This window comes from Pelophylax lessonae, assembly GCF_965119305.1.
Source record: "Pelophylax lessonae genome assembly, chromosome: 8".
Lineage (NCBI taxonomy): Eukaryota > Metazoa > Chordata > Amphibia > Anura > Ranidae > Pelophylax > Pelophylax lessonae.
In genome coordinates, this window is record NC_138775.1 from 131,964,878 (window position 1) to 131,987,779 (window position 22,902).

A 22,902-nucleotide genomic window follows, 5' to 3' on the forward strand; every position below is an offset into this window, starting at 1 on the left:
GACTAAAACTAAAATGGCATTTTAGTCAAAAGACTATAACTAAAACTAAATCAAAATTTGCTGCCAAAATTAACACTGGTGCATGCTGAAAGCTTAATACCATAAATAATAACATATTCGATTTTTCACTCCAGGACCAGCAGTAGTATATAATGAGTTTGGAAATTGTATAGAAATGCTTAAATAATGCATTACAAATTACAATTGAACTACACCCATTCGATTATAGATGACTAAAATTAGTTTTAGTCGACTAAAATGTAGGACGTTTTAGTCGACTAAAATGTACTGGAGTTTTAGTCGACTAAATACGACTAAAACTAAAACACTTGCAGAAGACTAAAATGGGACTAAAACTAAAATGCCATTTTAGTCCTAAGACTAAGACTAAAACTAAATTGAAATTTTCTGCCAAAATTAACACTGATCTACACATACATACCCCCCATATCATCAGTCAATAAAAAGGGATCTAGTATTTCACTAAAATTTAATTTACCCTACGTTTTCTCTTTTCCCCTCCCTCCTTTTTCAGTAGGTTATATATTTAACTAATTTAAGGATATCAAAATTCATTATCCCATACAGTAAGTGATAGATATTTGGTCAATACTTACCTCAATTTTGTGGATTTTCTTATAAACATAGATATACTTGTTGTAATAGGTTCATCTTTGGGACCCTTTCCTTTATGTTTGACGCTTTTTGTATCTATATATGTATACAGTTCATGCCTATGTGGGCGTTTCAGGTCATCCACCAGATGGCACTGTTGGGACTTCACCCCCGGTTTTCCTTCCACACGGCGCACAGGGGCAGTCTGGGACACTGATTCATAGTTACATAGTAGGTGAGGTTGAATAAAGACAATAGTCCATCCAGTTCAACCAGTTCAACATCGCTCTCGGCCTTCTCTTCGGTCCAGGAGATTAGGTAGCTTCCCGATCACAGTGGGACCTTACGTGCGTCGGTAGGCAGTTGACATACGATGCCACTCCCTTGGTTGATGGGCGCACGCGTCGCATTGTGGATGACGTCACTGCACGTGTAGTGCTTGGCATCCTCGGGCAACAGTCTCCATGCCACCACCTCTCTCTAGGGTTGAGGAGCAGCACCGTGCGCTGCTCACCCAGGGGGCTGTCTTGGAGCGGCCAGGTGCAATACTGCAGTGATGAGAGACACTCCTCCTCCTATGATCTATATAAAAAGGCCCAGTAAATCTAGATGCCTCAGTCATAGATATCATTGCGGCTTGCTGCAGGATTCATTTGTGAGGTTTCAGGTAATGGAGCATTTAGGAACAAGACTATGCTTAGAGAACTATTTGACGACTGCCTTTCTTAACTATTACCCCATTGGGGGCCATTGTGTGTTTTTCTCACTTGCCCTCTCTTTGGGGTGTAGTTGGGCTGAGACCATAAATATATTTAGTCTATTTACCTTTTTATGATTGGCCCTACTGCCTTAAAATCCAACAGTGGAATTATGCTTTGAATTACTATTAGGATATCATTTTAGTGGGCTTCTTACATGAGGTGCCTGATTTCTCTCTCTGCAAACCAGTCCTTAGCTATATTATATTAATTTGCTTTACAGATTTATATGAATATTATCAACGTAGGGCTTTTTCCCCCTGATGCTCCTTTTCTTTCCTCCACTCCCCTGCCTCAACCTGGGGCTCCTACATTGGTCTGACTGACAAAAAATACAGTCCAGGTATGTATGGGAGGATTATTAATCGTAACTGAAAACCATGAAAGTTTGCATTATGACTATTCTATTTATTCTTGGCAGATTGGTTCTGTTTTGAAAGAGTGGTCATCATTCTTTGCCCCTTGCGGTTGGAATCAATTGGGGTGTGAACTCACAGGTAAAAAGGATCCCGAAGAGCATGCAATGGCAGAATAATCCTTCTGTTTTTAAATGATGCGGTACATGTCTATGTGGCCTATCTAATCATGGGTCAGTACATGTGTTTATATGTAACATATTGTTCTATATGTACAATTATAATAATTTTCTGTTTTTGATGTATAAACTGTCAATGTTCTACATTTGTAGAAAGAATCTGCTGCTAAAGAAGAAAAAAACGGAATTTTGTAAAATCTTACCTGTAAAATTCCTTTCTCTGAGTCCTCCGACAGTCGCCGCCTCTTCATATTCGTCACATATGGGGTATTAGACTTTGCTCCGAAGGAGTAGCTAGGCAACAGAATATGTTAACATTAAAGCTTTTAACATATCCCACCCTCAAGGGGTGGTCCCCTCAGTCAATACCCTCCTACTTCCTGCAACCATATCTCAGTTTCAGTGGAATAGCAGTAGAGTATACAACCAAACCCCAAAAGAGGGGCGGGGGCGGCGACTGTCGGAGGACTCAGAGAAAGGAATTTTACAGGTAAGATTTTACAAAAATTCCGTTTTCTCTTACGTCCTCCGACAGTCGCCGCCTCTTCATATTCGTCACATACGGGGACGTCCCAAAGCAGTGCAAACATGAGGGGTGGGAAACGCATCCGCGCCGAAAGGCAACGCAGTCTCCGCATCAAAGAAAGGAACCTTACCAAAGGAAGGAAACCAGCTGGGCTACAGGAAAAAACAAGTGCTCAACAGGAGCAAAAACCCAGGAAAAGACAAATAACCAGGGGATAAAAAACTTATCCCAACAGCCAGAGGTCCCCAACAAGGGACCCTAGGGAATTGCCGCACTAAGAACCTTGCGGCCAAAGGAAGCATCCGCCGATGCCTGAACATCTACTTTGTAGAATTTTGTGAAAGTGTGCACGGTCGACCAGGTCGCCGCCTTACACACCTGGGCTACAGAAGCCCCATGACGACAGGCCCAAGACGTACTCAGAGATCTAGTAGAATGCGCCCTCACAGGCATAGGGGGAACCTTCCCCTGCAAAGCATAGGCCTGTTCAATGGTCTGCCTGATCCATTTGGCGATGGTAGAGGCCGACGCCGCCATGCCCTTCCGAGGACCCTCTGGAAGAACAAACAAGGAGTCCGTCTTTCGAAAAGACTCAGTCGATTTAAGGTAAACCCTTATCGCCCGAACAACATCCAAAGAATGTAATCTCACCTCCTTTGGATGTTTAGGCTTCGCGCACAGCGAAGGTAAGACAATATCCTCATTAAGATGGAATTCCGAAACTCGCTTCGGAAGAAAAGAAGGATTAGGTTGCAAGACCACCTTATCCAAATGAACAACCAGATACGGAGACTTGCAGGACAAAGCCGCCAGCTCCGACACTCTGCGAGCCGAAGTGATCGCAACCAAAAAGGCGACCTTTTTGGACAACATAGACAACGAGATCTCCCTGATCTGTTCAAAAGGAGCACGTTGTAACACAGATAGAACGAGATTCAAGTCCCAAGGGGGCAGAGGATCCCTCCTAGGAGGAACCAGATGCTGCACTCCCTGAACAAAAGTGCCAACCAAGGAGTTGGAAGCCACGGGACGTTGAAACAGAACGGCCAGCGCAGACACCTGACCCTTTATCGTAGCCAGCGCCAAACGCTGATCGACACCCGTTGGAAGGAAGGACAGCACTCGGGAAACCGAGTACATGCGGGGTGAAAACCCCCTGGACTCACACCAGGCAAAATAGGCCTTCCAAGTACGGTAATAAACCTTCCCCGAGGAAGACTTCCTCGCGTTGATCAAGGTACGAATGACCTCTGGGGAGAGACCCTTCTCCTTCAGGACCTCGGTCTCAACAGCCAGGCCATCAAAGCCAGCGACTGTAAAGCAGGATGGTATATCGGCCCTTGAGACAGGAGATCGTCTCGAAGAGGCAGACGCGCCAGATTCACGAGGTCTGCGTACCAGGACCGGCGAGGCCAGTCCGGTGCCACAAGAATCACCGTGCTGCGTTCCGAGTGTAACCTGCGAAGGAACCTGGACAGCAACTGAACCGGTGGAAACGCGTACATCAGCCCGAGAGTCGCGCGTCCTTGCCACGAACCTTCTCACCTTGTTGTTGAGATGAGACGCGAACAGGTCCACATCTGGAAGACCCCACTTCGCGCACAACATCTGGAAGACAGCCGGGTGGAGAGACCATTCCCCCTGATCCAGGGTCTGGCGACTCAGATAGTCCGCCTGCCAGTTCTCCACCCCTGGAATGTGAACCGCCGTTATCGCCGGGACATGAGTCTCGGCCCAAGACAGAATGTCGGCCACTTCTCGAGCCGCTCGGGCACTCCTGGTGCCCCCTTGGTGGTTGATGTAGGCCACCGCCGTGGCATTGTCCGTCTGCACCCGAACCGGGCAGCCCTGCAGCCGGTCCGTCCAGCGATGAAGACAGAGATTTATCGCACGCAATTCCAGAATGTTGATCGGAAGAGAGGACTCCCCCTCCGACCAAGTCCCCTGGGCGGACAGAATGCCCAGAACACCACCCCAGCCCGACAGGCTGGCATCCGTGGTGATTACCGTCCACGAGATAGGACGAAACGACTTGCCCCCGGACACCATCGGGGACTGGAGCCACCACAGAAGGTCTCTTCTGGTGCGATGACTCAACGAGATTTGAAGATCCAGAGATTGAGGTCGCCCGTCCCACATGGACAGGATCTCCGCTTGGAGACCCCGCGTGTGAAACTGGACGAAGGGAATCGCCTCGAAGGCCGAGACCATCAATCCCAGACATCTCATGCACGTCCGCAGAGACGAGTGCGGAACGTCCCTGAGGGACCTGACTTCCTCCTGAAGAGTTCTGAGTTTGTCTTCCGGCAGGAAGACCTTCGCCTGCACCGAGTCCAAAATCATTCCCAGGTAGGGAAGACGAACCGACGGACTCAGTGTCGACTTGGGAAAATTTATCGTCCAACCAAACTCCTGCAGAGTTTGCATCGTGACAGACAGGTCCTTCTCCAGACCCTGGCTGGTCGCAGACCGAACCAGAATGTCGTCCAGATACCCCAGGACAGAAATGCCCTGGGCCCTCAATAATGCCAGAACCGGTGCAAGCACCTTGGTGAAGACCCGCGGAGCCGAGGCGAGACCAAAAGGCAACGCCACGAACTGGTAGTGATCCTCCGCAATGGCGAATCGAAGGTACCTCTGGTGACCCTCGAAAATGGGGATGTGAAGATACGCATCCTTCAAATCGATGGAGGCCATGAATTCCCCCGGAACCAGGGCAGCCACCACCGACCGCAGGGATTCCATGCGGAACTTGCGAACCCGCACAGAGCGGTTCAGAGCCTTCAAGTCCAGAATTGGACGAACCTTGCCCTCCTTTCTGGGCACGGTGAACAGATTGGAATAAAACCCCCGAAATCTGTCCCGATGAGGTACCGGAACCACCACTCCCTGAGCCCTCAGGTCCCGCACCGCCAGGTGCAGGTCCCGTAAACGCTCTGGAGACAGTTGAAGATTTGAGGGAAAAAATCTGCTCTCCGGCCGAGAGAGAAACTCGATCTTGTAACCAGATCGAACGATCTCCTGAACCCATCTGTCCCGCACGCGGGCCAACCAGGGCTGAAGAAAACCGAGCAAGCGTCCCCCCACCCCAAAACTGGGTGAGGGCGCCCCTTCAGGCCGCACTGTTATGGGCTGCGGATCCGGATTGACCGGACTTCTGTTTACCAGACCAGGGCTTCTTCTGAGAGCCTTGACCTTTGAACGGTTTGCCCTTGTAGTGCGACCGAAAGGCACGAAAGGACCCCTGAGGGGGCCGAAAATTAGCATGCTTCTTCCCAGAAGCCCCCTTAGCCTTGGGGAAATGGGGCAAGAGAGTGCTCTTACCTCCGGTGATCCCCTTAATCAACACATCCAAGGACTCCCCAAAAAGGCGAGACCCATCATAAGGCAGATTGGCTAAGGTCTTACGTGAAGATTGGTCCACCGACCAACATTTCAACCAAACCAGGCGGCGAGACAACACCGCCACGCTGTGCACACGTGCAGCCAACGGGACTAGGTCCAAGTCCGCATCACACAGATACATGACACCCTGGTGGATTTGATCCACCATATCCAGGGTCGCCGGCGAGGCCGAATCGGCCACTAGGACGCGCCTAAGCATCTGCGTCCAACTTGCGACAGCCTGGGCCGCCATGAGAGAGGCAAACAGAGCCTTAAGCATAGAACCCGTAACAGAATAAGTATGACGGGCAAGAGACTCCAATCTCCTATCCGTGGCATCACGGAACACAGGGGAATCCTCTGCAGGAATCGCAGTGGATTTGTTTAAAACTGCAATTGCGTGATCCACTGGGGGTGGCACACACCACCTTTCATCAGTGGAAGGCGAGAAAGGATAACGCAGCTTGAACCTACTTGGTACAGCAAAAGGTTTGCGTAGATTGCGCCATTGTTCCTTAACAGCGCGCTGAAAATCATCATTGCAGGGAAAAACCTGCGGCGTCCTGCGTTTCCTCTGCATCCCATAAGCCGCCAAGGCAGCGGGGGGACACACTTCATCCTGCAAATGCAGCGTTTGTTTTATGGAAGCAATCAATTCATCCATGATTGCAAGCTCTTCAGGCGAGCCAGGGGGAGAATTATCAACCCCTTCAACTTCAGCCTCCACCTCGGACCCCACTAGATCCAGGGAGGAGCGGGACCCCGATAAGGAGGCCCCCGCCATAACAGCCCCATCACCTTCACCCTCAGAATCAGAGGAAAGAGAAACTCTGGGTCTTTTAGTAGATTGAGCAGCCACCAGCATCTGCACCTGAGCAGCAAGGCCAGCCACAATAGTGGCTAAATCCCCCCCTGGGGGGGAAACAGCTGTCCCCTGGCTTTCCACCAAGGTGGTAGGAAATTTGCCCTCCTGAGAATCCATTGCCCCAATTACAAATGCCGGATAATAAAGGGTTAACTGCCCCTTTACCAAGCTCGGCGAGCGCAGCCCACCGCACCACACACAAGCACAATGAGACCCCCACAGGGACAATAAAACTGACACAGGCAATGGATAAGAAGGATATAACCTGAGGAGACCCTCGCCGCTGCTGCTGCCTCGATCGGTGTATCCTGGAGAAGAGGAAGTGATGCGGCCAGGGCGCTCTATTAAAGCCTATGGGAGGCTACAAGAAAATGGCCGCCATGCATGTAGAACATGCGGCCGGAGCGAGTGTAGGCAAAATGGCGCCGTTTGGCGCCGAAACCGCCGCTCCACAGTACAGTAATGCACACATGTTATCCATGTATAAAAAAACATGTTAGATCGCCGCAGCGATCGCTGTATAGTGCCCAAACATGCCACAAAACATGCCCCACAGCACACAGCTTCTCACACTGACAAGGCTGACACACACAGTGTCACACAGCTCCCCCCCCCCTTGCAGCCCACAGCATGCAGCCGAGTGATAGGGAGACAAACAGTGAGAACAGAGGCAGGTTACACAGTCCCAGACTGACACTCCCCCAGACAGACAGGTCCCCACATAGATACACTTACCTCACAATGGCGTGGGGGACCCGCACAGGCGAACAAGCCGCTGCACATGAGGCAGGGAGAGTCGCATACAAGACGCACAGAATGGGGGTTAAGAAACCGCACAGCGTCCAGTGAGGTAGCCACCTCACCAATCATCCCTGCACCGAACAGGGATGGGTCGTTCACTGTGCCAGGAGCGTTACCTGGCTGAACGCTCGATGGCAGGCTGGGAAGCCACTGACCCACGACCTGCGACCAGGGGGATCAGCCCGAGACCCAGCCCGCATGATCCTCTTCATCCGAAGAACTAACTAATGCTGACAAAAAGAACAGCTAAGTAAAGGTAGAGAGAAAACTCAAACAAAAAATCAAAAAAGAAGAAAGAGTCTGGGGCACAAAGCCCCAGCACAGAGAGAGCCAGCCACTCCTGACAAGCTAGACATTGAAACTGAGATATGGTTGCAGGAAGCAGGAGGGTATTGACTGAGGGGACCACCCCTTGAGGGTGGGATATGTTAAAAGCTTTAATGTTAACATATTCTGTTGCCTAGCTACTCCTTCGGAGCAAAGTCTAATACCCCATATGTGACGAATATGAAGAGGCGGCGACTGTCGGAGGACGTAAGAGAAAGTTTGTTTTCAAAACGCGTCGGACTATCTTCTGTCACACAACTTTGGACAGTCTATGCATTGTTACCTATGTATTAGTCCACCAACTGGTGTTTGTCTACCGCATATTTTTTAAGATGTATCATTGATTGTTTGTTCTGTCCTTTTGAATAAAACTTTGTTACATTTTTCTTACTCTTGATTATCTTTATGACCTAAAAATCCCACCAGAGGGTTATCTTTGTCCATATTCTTCACCAAAAAGGACTGGGACCTAACATTCTCCAAAAAATTTTGGCTCTATACACTAATTCCTCTGCGAGAATACTCTCTAATGGAATCCTCCCAGACCCAATAGTAATTTGAAACTGGACTCACCAGGGATGCCCCCTTTCTCCCCTTTTTATTATGTTTTGACCATGGAACACCTTGCGGTGGCCATCCGCAATAACCCAGATTTTAAGGGTATTTTAGTTAGTTCCCATCATTACAAACTGTCTCACTATGTAGAGGATCTTCTTCTTTATATTTCTTCCCCTCTTACTTCCCTGTCTTCGCTAATGAGGGAATTTGCAGACTTTGGACATGTGAGTAATTTTAAAGCTAACTTGGGTAAGACGGAGACCTTTAACATCTCCTTGTCCTCCTTAGAGAGCTCTAGACTTTGTTCTAACTTCCTTTTTAAGTGGAAACCTCAAGCCATTAAATATTTAGGTGTGCATATCCCTGCTACTCTCTCTAAACTGTCAGATCTAAACCACATACCCCTGCTCTCCCTTATTCACACTTGTCTTAAATTATACGATAAGCCCACTATCTCTTGGCTTGGGCATATAAACTTCATTAAAATGGACATACAGTGGGGATTGAACGTTTAGGCATTGTATTAATGTGCATAAAGAAGCCAAGGAAAGATGGAAAAATCTCCAAAAGGCATCAAATTACAGATTTGACATTCTTATAATATGTCAACAAAAGTTTGATTTTATTTCCATCATTGACACTTTCAAAATTACAGAAAACAAAAAAATAGCATCTGCAAAAGTGTGGGCACCCTGCAGAGTTAATAGCATGCACTGCCCCCTTTGCAAGGCTGAGACCTGCCAGTGTCATGGATTGTTCTTAATCATCGTCTGGGAAGACCAGGTGATGTCAATCTCAAAGGTTTTAAATGCCCAGACTCATCTGACCTTGCCCCAACAATCAGCACCATGGGATCTTCTAAGCAGTTGTCTAGAAAACTGAAAATAGTTGATGCTCACAAAGCTGGAGAAGGCTATAAGAAGATAGCAAAGCGTTTTCAGATGTCAATATCCTCTGTTCGGAATGTAATTAAGAAATGGCAGTCATCAGGAACAGTGGAAGTTAAAGCAAGCTCTGGAAGACCAAGAAAAATATCAGACAGAACAGCTCACAGGATTGTGAGGAAAAACAATTCAAAACCCACGTTTGACTGCACGATCCCTCCAGAAAGATCTGGCAGACACTGGAGTTGTGGTACACTATTCCACTATAAAGAGATACTTGTACAAATATGGTCTTCATGGAAGAGTCATCAGAAGAAAACCTCTTCTACGTCCTCACCACAAAAATCAGCGTTTAAACTTTGCAAATGAACATATAGTCAAGCCTGATGCATTTTGGAAGTTCTGTGGACCGATGAGGTTAAAATGTAACTTTTTGGCTGGAATGAGCAAAGGTACGTTTGGAGAAGAAGGGGCACAGAATTTAATGAAAAGAACCTCTGTCCAACTGTTAAGCATGGGGGTGGATCAATCATGCTTTGGGGTTTTATTTCAGCCAGTGGCACAGGGAACATCTCACGAGTAGAAGGAAAAATGGATTCAATAAAATTTCAGCAAATTTTGGATGGTAACTTGATGCCATCTGTGAAAAAGCTGAAGTTAAAGAAAGGATGGCTTCTACAAATGGATAATGATCCTAAACACACCTCGAAATCCACGGGGGATTACATCAAGAGGCGTAAACTGAAGGTTTTGCCATGGCCTTCACAATCTCCTGACCTCAACATAATTAATTGAAAATCTATGGAAAGACCTTAAAAGAGCAGTGTGTGACAGACAGCCCAGAAATCTCAAAGAACTGGAAGACTTTTGTAAGGAAGAATGGGCAAAGATACCTCAAACAAGAATTAAAAGACTCTTGGATGGCTACAAAAAGCGTTTAGAAGCTGTGATACTTGCCAAAGGGGTCAGTACAAGATATTAACTCTGTAGGGTTGCCAAACTTTTGCAGACGCCATTTTTTTGTTTTCTGTTATTTTGAAAGTGTAAATGATGGAAATAAAATCTAACTTTTGTTGACATATTATAAGAATGTCTAATCTGTAATTTAATGCCTTTTGGAGATTTTTCCATCTTTCCTTGGCTTCTTTATGCACATTATTACAAATTTTTACCTGGGGTGCCCAAACTTTTGATCACCACTGTACTGCCCAAATTGCTTTATACTTTTCAAACGGTTCCAATAGCTCCCCCCTACGGATTCTTTGCTCATGTTAACACACATATACGTAACTATATCTGGCAGCATAAAAAATCAGCTCCAAGCTCTTTCTGCCTAAATCTAGAGGTGGGGCTGCTCTACCTCACATACTACTATGCCATAAAGCATCCTGTATTCTCAGAATTCTTGATTGGTACCAGTGCCGAGACTCTAAATAATGGACGGTCCTGGAAAATTACCTTCTCACTCCTGACATCACGTCCTTACTATGGACCAACCCAAAAGACAGACCACATACGGATGCCTTACCCCTCTTGGTGGCTTCTAATCTTCATACTTGGGCCCCTATGTAGGGAGGGGTTTACTCACATTGAGACCTAGCCCACTGTCGCCACTTTTGAGACTCTTGCATTTTCTCCTACCTGACTTTCTTATTTGGAATAAGGCACACAAACTACTACTTTGTCACACCCTGCAGAATTGTACATTGATCCCAATGTCACAACTGCTAGGGTCTTGTCATACCCAGGCCAGGGCTTGGATGGAATATTCTCAACTCCATCTTTATCTTTCCTCTAATATACCTACAACTGCCCTGATTATACCACTTACTGATTTCGATCAGTACAGTCACGATCACTTACAGATTGGGTCAGCTTGCTAACCCAATCTGACAGGCTGATACACTGCTTATCTCACATATACCAAGTTTTGCTGAAGACCACCCTGCCACAGGACCCTCCATTCATTGCTAAATGGGAACAGGAACTTAATATCCCAAGTAGTGACTTTGACTGAGACAAAATGCTGACATTTACTTACAGGACCTCTATATCCTCTAGAGCAAAAGAGCTCAAATATAAGATCCTTGCCAGGTGGTATCAATGCCCTACTACCTTACATAAAATAGACCCATCCATTCCAAACACCTGCTGGAGATTCTTTAAGGCCCCAAGCACCATGACTCACATTTGGAGCACTTGCACACTCCGAACTTCTTTCTGGGACAAAATACTATAAAAATTCACCTCTACTATGATTTAGTCATAACAAAATTGATAATTCTCCTCTCATTACCTTGCTTTCAATGATGGCTGAATCTTAAAAACAATAAACAAAACAAAAAAGTCTTCTCCGACACTTCTTGATTTCTGCACGCACTGTAATTGCCAGGGCCTGGTGAAAACCACAGCCCCCGTCCTTTGGGGATTGGGCCTGTGAAATGGATTCTATTTGCCACCTAGAAAGGTTGACCTCCTGGGAGATATAGATAAAACTGATGATTATACCTTGACTAGGACAGTCTGGAATCACTTTTGATATTCCTCTAAATTTGATTCCTAATTTTTATCCCCCTGACATAACATTTGTTATCTTTCCTGGATGCCTGGTTTTGTCTTTCTTCACAGTGCTTTTTCTCTCCCCTTCTCCTCTCTTTCCTCCCTCCTCCATATATTTTTATTTTTTTATTTCTTCTTTTCTCCTCTTTCTGTACCCTCATTTGTGCATGTCTACCCACGTTTCCTGGTTATTAGTATGGCGTATAGACTTTTATATGTTTGTCTGGTTAGAACTATAAAGTTATTATGTTTATGTTGTTGAAAGCCCTCTTTTGATGAATATCATCCAACGCTTTCTATGTTGCTGGTACAAACATACTGTTGAAATCTCATTCTATGCTAATGTTGGATGTTTACTTATGATGGCCCACTTACTAAGGTGGATAGGTGACCATGCTTTATTTCCACTTACCTTATGTACCAGTATATATAACCTACTGTTGCTACTATGTGTTGTACTGCATACGGATCTCATCCTGAACTTTACAATCCTTCTGTTTGTTTCTTTTTTCTTTCATATGTATTTGTGTGCTAACAAAACTCAATAAACAAAGATTAAACATACTCTAGATCAACTTAACCCGCTGCGGTTTGCGTGGTTTAGTCCGCACTGCATAATAATCCTCAGCACTGCACAAAAATAAACCCCAGCACTGCAAAATTATAACATACCATATTAAAAATTTCTCAGAACTGAAAAAAATAAATAAATAAACCAAATGACAACCGTGCACAATAACTGCCAGCAATGTACAGTAGTGCTCAGTAGTTTTATCTGTGTCAGGAAAAAATGAATGCCACTATAGTTCTGTCAATAATATATCTGAACTGTTGCTAGTGTAGGTAATATAACCTTTACCAATAGTTTACTTCAGATGTATTGTATAAATGTCTCATTATTGTTAGGAAGCTGGTGGGTTCCAGCTCCTTATCATCGATGACTCATCCCTGTAGCTGACAGTAAGTATGAGTCACTCGTTGTTAGGATGCTGGCGGGTGCCAGCTCCTAACAACCAGTACAAATGCCACTGTAAAACGGATCAAAAAATAATTTTGATGCATGTCCTTTGAAGTCTTCGAACCACAGAATCACACTGCATTGCACCAAACTTTCACAGAACCCTTTTCAAAGTTGGATCGCAGTTGCTCTGCATGTATGTGAATGGGCTCCATAAAAAACAGATGTTATTGTCATGCAATTCAATGCTTTCCAACTCGCATTAGAAATCAGTGTGAACTAGGGCTTAATCTGCATGCCTCTCTAGTCCCCAGTACTTCCCGACCAATTATACATTTATATCTTTTCCAATAAAATAGGTTATTGATTTCCACTTATTATTTATGCAGAATGCCTCAATGCTATTCATTAAGCCTTTAAGTGTCAATAAACCCATACTATGAAAAACTCTCATTATGTGCTATATAACAGACTGTGTATACTCACAGAGCCATAAAAGCATTTATTTTGTGTAGAGTGAAATATACCTGGTTGATCCTGCCTTTAGCTGTCCTTCCTATTTTCTCTGTGTCCCCACTGCAGGATTGTGTAAACCATCTTGTGTCCTCTACGGAGCATGCTCAATTTCAGCTCTCTTCTAAGCTCTTCATTGCCTCCCGTTTCTTATCTGTGCAGCCTACATTAGCATACAGTTACACATGTAGGCATATACACAGTGCTAAATGACACTCCTGTCCCCCTCCATGTCCTCCTATTTCTAAACAATATGGGGGTGGGATATAGTATGCTGGTTGATTACATTCACTAAAAAACTCACAAGAATGCTTAGTTATAATACAAATCTGTATTAAGTATACCTGTAAATGCTAATACCTGTAAAGTAAAAAAAAAGAACCTTGGATGCTGATGCAGTCTGAATAAAATGAAAGCTAGTGCCATTCATCTTTGACTACACCATATTAATGTACAAAAAATACACATTTGAAGTTCAATAAAGATTTATTGGGAGCTGTAAAACAGTTATTTGATATTTCTAATCTAATCTGAATTGCTCTTCTGAAACTGCTTTTTTCTTTAATCATGTGACTGGCACAGCATCAGTCAGGGTGTGAAGACACAGACTCATACTGTAGAGAGGATACATCAGAAGAGTAACAGAAGCCCTCCCAAAGATCTTACCCTGCAGATGTGAAAGAAACAGTGCTGAAAGAAAAAGGTACTTAAAGGATTAAAAAAATAAAATAAAAAATACAGTGCCATGATTTATGTGAACAAATTATGGCAATTAACACTTATCTGTTTAGTTCCACTTTAACCACTTGCCGACCGCTCACATTGGTGCTACTGCGGCAAAGTGGTTCAATTCCATCCAGCGACGTAGACCTACGCCGCTGGACTCCTCCCCTTGTGGGCGGGCGTATTCAGCTACAGCAGGAGTCGGGCCAGGGGAGGAGCGGCGGTGATCACTGCCGCTCTTCCCCGATCGTCGGGGAATCGAGTGTGGAGATCCGCCCGCTTGTGTAAACACAAGCGGGCGGATCTCCTAAGTGACAGACAGGGTCAGATTGCAGGGTTCAGCATAGCTGAACCTGCGATCTGTCCCTGTGTCACTCAGTCACCTCCCCCCACACACGTCAGTAAGCACCAGGCATACATTAACCCCTCCCTCTCCAGTAAAAATTAACCCCTTCCCTGCCAGTGTCATTTTTACAGTAACAGTGCATATTTATAGCACTGATTACTGTAGTAATGTCACTGGTACCCCCAAAAGTGTCAAAAATGTCAGTCAAGGGTCCGATCTGTCCGCCGCAATGTCACAGTCCCGCAAAAAAAATTGCAGATCGCCGCCATTACTTGTTAAAAAAAAAAACACCAAAAATGACAGAAATCTTTCCCTTAGTTAGTAAATGCAATAACTTTTGCGCAAACCAATCAAAATACGCTTATTGCGATTTTTTTACCAAAAATATGTAGCAGAAAACAAATTGGCCTAAAATGATAAAAAAATTTGATTTTTACATTTTTTGGGGGGGAATTTCATGTAAAAAATGTGAAAAATATTGTTATTTTTTCAAAATTGTCGCTCTTTTTTTGTTTATAGCGCAAAAAGTAAAAACCGCACAGGTGATCAAATACCACCAAAAGAAAGCTCTGTTTGTGGGAAAAAAGGACGTAAATTTTGTTTGGGTACGGTGTTGCATGACCGCGCAATTGTCAGTTAAAGTTTGACAGTGCCAAATCGCAAAAAGTGGCCTGGACGTAAGACAGCGAAATCCTCCGGTGGTAAAGTGGTTAAGTTGGTTGCAGCCGATTGATTACATGGCAAATTCTTTTTTGCTGAAGATCCATTGTGTGAAATCCTCAGCTCTGCATAACTCCTGTCATGAAAAAATTCAGATTACATCTTTTTTATAAAAGGCACAACAGGCTTTTCACTCGCATAGTGAATAAGACAAAACAACTCCCTGTAACTCCCAGTCGGGGCCTCTTCCGGATCTCACGAAGATGTTCTCAGGTCCAAAAAATTAAAGCGGCAATACACACACACATTTAAAACACATTTAAGTCCAAACAAAATAAGATAAACAACGCTTATGCAGCATTTAGAGAAATGGTGCCACATTGAATTAATAGACTTTGCCTGAAGTGCAAGGTCTGCTTTAACACTTGATTTACCAAAATTCTGGTAGCTGATAAACAAAGCAGCTACTGGAACTTGATTTTTGACGTCTGCATAGTACATCTAGAGTCAACATGAAAAAAAAAAGGAACAAATGTGCACAATCCAGTTTAAATGTTTAGCAGTGTTTTTTTTTTTTTCTTTCAAGAAACATATTACATTTAATTTACACAACAGTTTTATTTTTCATAAATCACACATCTTAACTAGATTATAAAACTCACAGTAATTTGTAACAAATAGAATCTTCATAACATTTATTATAAATATTTTTATCAGCTTAATACATTGATATTTGGAGTTCTATGAAAAAAAACTTCTAAAATATACTGTACATAGTCCTCTTTATTAAAACAGATCTCACATGAAAATACAAGTCTGCTATGCTGAGAGCTTCCCTTCAACTGAATAAAAAAAATCGAATGAAAGCTGTCAAAATGGGAAAAACATTTAAAATAATACTAGCTTTAGATGCAGCTTATGCCCACTAATAGAAGGTGCTGGTGGTGACATGCCTTACCACTGCCATCACAAATAAAGTGCAGGAACTCATTCACATGGGATTTCAAGCACTCACAAGGCAGCAGTGAGGCACGGTAATGTCACCAATGCCTCCAGGAAGTGGGCAAAACCTGCGATAGAGGAGTTTTTTTGTAAAGAAAAAAAAAAGGTTTATTTTGGCAGTTTTCATGAGTTTATTTTATTTAGGGAAAGGGGGCTGTCAGCAAAATGTACCTTGTAAATGCATACAAGATCCGCTTTATTAGGTAAAACATTGTAAATATGAAATCGTATATAGTATCTTCATACATTAAACAATACGTAAAATACAAGCAAAGTATAATCTTACATTTGGAACTGTGCCTTTTTCACCCATCCATTAAATGCACAGGTGGAATGTAGAATGATACTTTGCTTGTGACTTTCCATTCTTTTTGTATGGTACACATTGTGTATTAATGATCATAGTAGGATTTAACTTAATGGGGTTGATGACCTTTAAAGGAATATTCACTTTAAAAAGTGTAAGCGCCTGTTCACACATAAATGTACAATAAAATGCATAAAAATACTTGAAAAATGGATGTGCTTTGCTTCAATTAATGTGTGTTGATGTGCATTTTTATCCTCATTAAATTGGTATGCATTTTGAAGGTTAATTCCTCTGATATCACATTCTTTTCCTGCTTATTGTTTGAGAGAAGGAGTGAAGGAGAAAAATAATGAGAAACAGAGAGATGGACACATTTTTGTTTTGGAGAGACATTAGCAAACAGGATATCTAGTGTAATAGTCCTAATCATTGTAAATGCACTAGTTATTTTGTTTTTTATGTGTCCTTGCGTTGACCTGCATTCTTCCAGTGTGGTAAAATACAGGTCACTGCAGTATATGTGAACAGAGCATAAGTTCTTATATTTTAGCAAATAAGGGGAATGCTATGTTTACTTCGAGTACCCAATCATGTGAAAAAAAAAACAAATTTTGAAGTGAACATAGGCCTTAGTCAAACTAAGTGTACAGTCCCTATTATTTTAGTAAAGCAAACCCCATATGTCCTAATTATATGACTTTCTGTAAATCAGAGTGCCTAAGTTGGTCTGTAGTTCTTTTTTTCTTAACAACATTACCATGGCTTTAGGCGGTAAACAATACATATAATATATGAACTATATATATAACAGATTTCATAATGTAGAATTTTGATTATTCAGATTTCCAATGATTTAAGGATTTATTATTCTTATTTCAAACAAAGTCACAGCAAAGTGTTTTCTTTAAAGAATAAGTTCATGTTATATGTTTCACCCGTTTTTAGTTCCTGCACCTTCTTCCCTCTTTCCCCACTCTCTATGATGGTGGGCGAGGGTTCCTCATCCCACACCCGCTGTCACTTTTTTTTTAACACTTTTTAATTAACAAATGTACGTTACAGTAACAATTTCAACAAAATGCTCAACATGAGCACCATAGCAATAAAATACAGTTAAAATGACATGTATCAAGTTATTTGAAAATGTATATACAGTTTGCTTGGATCACAAAATAAAAGATATAAAGCATACAATGAGTCACCATTATTTCCCCAGGTATTAGATATCAACTTTGAGAAGTCTGAATTCTAATGGTTATTATAATGTACGTCTGAGTCGATGGGTTTCTTAATTAGTGGAAACGGTAAGGGTAGATGCATACCACACATCCCAAATCTTATTATATTTTGTTGGGCACCCTCTTTGTTCATATACAAGTTTTTCATATGGCAGTGTTTGGTTTACCATCTTTATCCATGTACGAACAGATGGAGGATTGGGTTAAATCCATTTTAGTGCAATGGCTTTCCTACCCAGAAACAGTGTTTCTTTCAGTAAGACTCTGTGATATACCTCTGCCACTGTTCCTCATCCAGAATACCCAAGAGGCATTTTCTAGGGTACATGGAACAGGTAATGATAAGAATGAGGACAGAAGATCTATCACCTGTTTCCAGAAACGAACTATGACAGGGCATACCCAAATTACATGTGCAAAATCAGCTTTTGTGTGATTACATCTCATACAGTTAGACGTGGGTATGCGATAGATAGCATGCAATCTCACCGTAGTAAGGTAAGACTGGTGTATCATGTATAGCTGTGTCAGCTTGTTAATAATTGCTGGAGACACCTAAAAATGAGAGGAACAAACCTCTTCCCAATCCTCCTCAGCTAAATCTGGTATGATTTATTGCCATTTAGATGGTACTATCAGTGGATTTTTGCTAATAGTGGCATTTAAAAGATAGGTATAGACTTCGGAAATTAGTCCTCCAGGACCTTGTGACTTTAATATGCCTATGAGTGGGTAATTAGAAAAATTTGAGACATAAGTCTCAAACTGAGCATGCAATGCATGCCTAAATTGAAGGTATTTGTAAAAGTTCGTACGGGGAAGGTCAAGTTTCCGCTGTAATTCAACAAAAGATGAATGGACAGTGCCATTATAGATATCCTCTAGAGCACAGGTGTCAAACACAAGGCCCGCGGGCCGAATGCAGCCCCCCAGGCCATTTCATGTGGCCCTCGTACCTCTCCTGCAGCTGCAGCCCCCCCTTTGTCTCTGCCCCTACATTGTCTCAGTAGTCGGCAACAGATGGGACAGAACTCCTTTGATAGATCCAGCGATTCTCTGTGCAGCTGCAGAAAGGCTCGTCTTTGTCCTCCCCCTTCTTAGCAGTCCGCAGCTGAGAGGAGGGCAGAACTCCTCTTACAGATCCTGCACCTCTCTGTACAGCCACAACACCACCTTGTCTCTGCCTCCCCTGGTCTCAGCATTTAGCAGACTCTAGAAGCTGACTCCAAAGGGTAAGGGGGTGCATTGTGATGTAAGGAAGGGTGGGTGACTCTTGACCTCTGATGGTGGGGGGGCTCTTGACATCTTATGTAAGGGTGTAAGGGGGCTTGGGATGCTCTGGACATCTAGTCTTACAGATATAAAAGACCCTTAGAGGGCAACCATAATGCTGATGTGGCCCGCGATTAAATTGAGTTTGACACCCCTGCTCTAGGGTATTTAAACCTTTTTGTTCTGCTGTTACTTTTTAAATGTAGCACAGCTGTTCAAGCCTTCACCCACTTTGCCATGGAATAAACTAAAAGTACCATCAGCCAATCCAACAGATGTATTTATAGTCTGAAAAAACTGCAGGTGCACTTTATCAGCACAATCGTAGATAATTCACACCGCCTACAAGTCTGCAATGACAGCTGGTACAGATCTACAGGCAACAGACCTGCAGACAGTGTGTGCAGCAGCCTGACATCGCACCCACAATCTGCTGAATTTTTTTGCCTGCAAAAAGATATATATTTCTTATTTTTTATGTAAAGGTGAACATAGCCTTTAAGGCCTCCTTCACACCCTGTGCAGAGACGTGAGGTTTACTACACCTCTTTCTGCATGGTACAAAGAAGTCCATCTTTTCTGCCCAGAAATCTGTAACGCGTATGCAGTTTTCTGTACAGAAACCTCAAATTACATCATCAATGCGGTGTGGACAGTGCACATAGAGAAAAAAAAAATTTTTGTGCACTTGCAAAGAATTTATGTTATATATTTCTGTGCAGAAAAAATAAATTGTGACAGCAGTGCTATGGTGTGATCACGGCACATAGAAAACTATTTGTTTTTTTTTTGTGTCCTTGCCGAGACCTACATAATACATACATCTCTGCACATAGTGTGAACAAGTCTATGCAAGCCAAATCTGCACGCTTTTTCCATCAGTTTTTTTGTACATATGTGCATAAAAACTGATGGAAAAAGCACACAGATTTGACTTGCATAGGTGTGCGCAATTTTTACTTGTATTTGTAACGCTGGGCATTTTTCCTGAACTTGCAGAACTCTATTTGCCCATAAGATGGCAGTGTCCACTACTTTGCCTAATCATAGCTCTATCACAAATGCCCAGAGTAGACTGGGAGATGTAGTCTCGAAAGAGGATCTTGAACACAGTGATGTTGGGGTCAAAACTACAAGGCCCACCACAAGCACCATAGAGGGGTAGGGATGATATTTAAAAAAAGCTGGGGAAGAAGCCGGGCAGTTGGGCAAAGATGCCCCACCAAAAAGTTGTGATAGCCATGCAATGCTGTGTCTGTGTTGAACCAGGCCAGGCTGAACTGCATTTGACAAGGCCGAACCAGAGCCAGAGGGGGGGGGGTTCTGCTGAGCCTTATAAATAACCACAGGTGGAGCATCCATCGTCCGAAATCACTGTTCAAGCTGCATTTAGCATGACCCCCATTGCTTATGGGGCCCCCACCAAACAAACTACTCATTGTAGCATGAGGATTGCTGCAAAGGGATCCAGTGAGAGGATCTCTCACCCACGCAACAAGCACAACCAGCAGTTTAATTTGATGTAAGGTAAAAACCTTCTGCATGAAGCTTTCCCCGCAGTCCCCCCCCCCCACCCCCAGATACATACCCAAGTCAAACTCGATCTAGCAATGTGCATTATAGCCTAGGGACTCTCAGCTCTCTCACTCCTCATTGGCTCAGATATAGCATTGGCTCCCGCTGCTGTTAATCAGAGCCTGTGACAAGGGAGTGAGGGCAGAGCTGAGCCCCACTTTGTGTGTCTTATGGACACATTGAGCAATGCTCAGGAGCAAGCACGCAAGAGTGCTTAGCTGGTGGGAGGAGCCCAGAGCACCGGCAGGGGACCTGAGAAGATGAAGATTAGGCCTGCTCTGGGCAAAAACATTGCACAGAGCTCGTAAGTAGACCATGTTTGTTATTTTAAAACCAAAAAAAATAACTTTTAATAATACCTTAACTCAAGTTTTCAACTCAAGCCCAAGGGAATGCCATTATCCTTGACATTTCTCCCACTAGAGGCCAGACACACTTGCTGTCATTTAGCAACAGCTAATAACAATACAGACAGCCCCAAAGCTACAGTTACTCCAGATTGCTGACGTTACTTCTTGTGCACCACTTTTTACTGCATAATACCCTAGCAATAACTCCATCCAATCCTCTCTCTACATTGCATTCTCCTTTTCTTTGAACGTGTTTACTTTTACCTAGCTGCCTTAAAGGTTGCATACCCACTGACTGAGTCAAACTCTTCATCTAACTTTTCTTGAATTATTAGAATCATTGCACTGTTTTTGTGTGTCAACATTAAAGGGCCCCAGCTGTGCCGGCTAAAGCTTACATCAACAAACTGTTCAGATCTTATTGCATATCTGGGGCAAAACTGGGTTGCTGATAGGGTATCAAACTTACAGACCTAAGCCTAGCCCCTCTTGTTTGAAATCCCTCAAGTGAACTAGCCTGCCATACCTATTGTTAGTTCTCTATAGTCACTTGGGACATAAGCCCTCTTGGTACTACAGTATTTGCAGAGTCTATCCGTAAAGGTACCTGGGTTAATTGCATTGTATTTATATTGTACTGTTTTATCACATGATGGCACTGAACTACTGATCTGCTGTGTTACTCTTTTTTACTTTGGTCTGCCAATACAATCTGTTTAATCTCTAACGGTCAACGTGTGCCAACTTTGTGTGACTGCTGGGAGTTCCCAGCCAAGGTATTCTGATAGTGTCAGCATGAGTGAGTGAGGAACCAGAGAAAGAGCAAAGGACCCACAATAATTCCATGGGCTTGTTCATGTGCAGAGATGTGCATATTTGTTATGTAGGTCTCTGCAAGGATACAACAAAAAAACAATTGTTTTTATGTCCTCTGTTCACAACATAACACTGCATGTCACTTTTTTCTGTGCAGAAATATGTAACATAAATTCTCCTCAAGGGCACAACAAACAATTGTTCTCTATAGATTATGAATTCCAACAGCACAACAATAAAACTTTAAAGGCATCTTCAGCCAGAGAGGGGAAGATGAAGGGTTAATGGTGTTTTCATGCTGTATATTCTTCTCTATTTCTCATGAAGCTATCCTTGATTCATAGTCATAACATTTTGTTTGTTCAGCTATGTCTGACTAGAGCTGCACGACTAATCGTTAAAAAATCCAGACCTCAATTCACCCCCCTCACCATCTTAAAACAGCATGTCCTCGATTCTTATAGAGCGATTATCTGCTCATTCCCAGCTGTCAAAAAAAAAAAAAAAGAGCCTCCAGCAAATGTTACATAGTTAGTGAGGTTGAAAAAAGACATCAGTCCATCCAGTTCACCCTCTGATGTGTGTGTGTTTGCTGTTAACCGTACATTGTATACACCTGTATGTTGTCGTCTTTAAGGTGCCCATCTAATAGTTTTTTGAAACTATAGATGCTCCCTGCTGATACGACTGTTTGCGGAAGAGAATTCCACATCCTTACTGCTCTGACAGTAAAGAACCCCCTACGTACTTTAAGGTTAAACCGCCTTTCCTCTAGTTTTAGTTAGTGGCCACGTGTCTTAATGTTCATCAACATTGTTAAGGCTGCTAGATAACTATAAACACAATGTTTTACAATGTATCTTTTCGTTCTTTTAGAACAAAGGAATGAACTTCCGTCTGTAAAGGAGGGCAGTTTAACTGCCTAAAGACTAAGCCTTTTTCTGGCACGTGTTGCTTACAAGTTAAAATCAGTATTTTTTTCTAGAAAATTATTTAGAACCCCCTAAACATTTTATATATATATATTTTTTTAGCAGAGAGCCAAGAGAATAAAATGGTGATCGTTGCAATCTTTTATGTCACACTGTATTTGCGCAGAAGTCTTTCAAACGCAGTTCATTAAATACACTTTAATGAATTAAAAAAAAAAACTAAACAGTAAAGTTAGCCCATTTTTTTTTTTTGTATAATGTAAAAGATGATGTTACGCCGAGAATGATGAGAGAATTGGGATCTTTAAGCGAAAAATGTTGGTTTCTAATTTTATCCAGAATCGTGCAACTCTATGTCTGACTCTGCTGAAATAGTTGCACAATAGAACATCTGA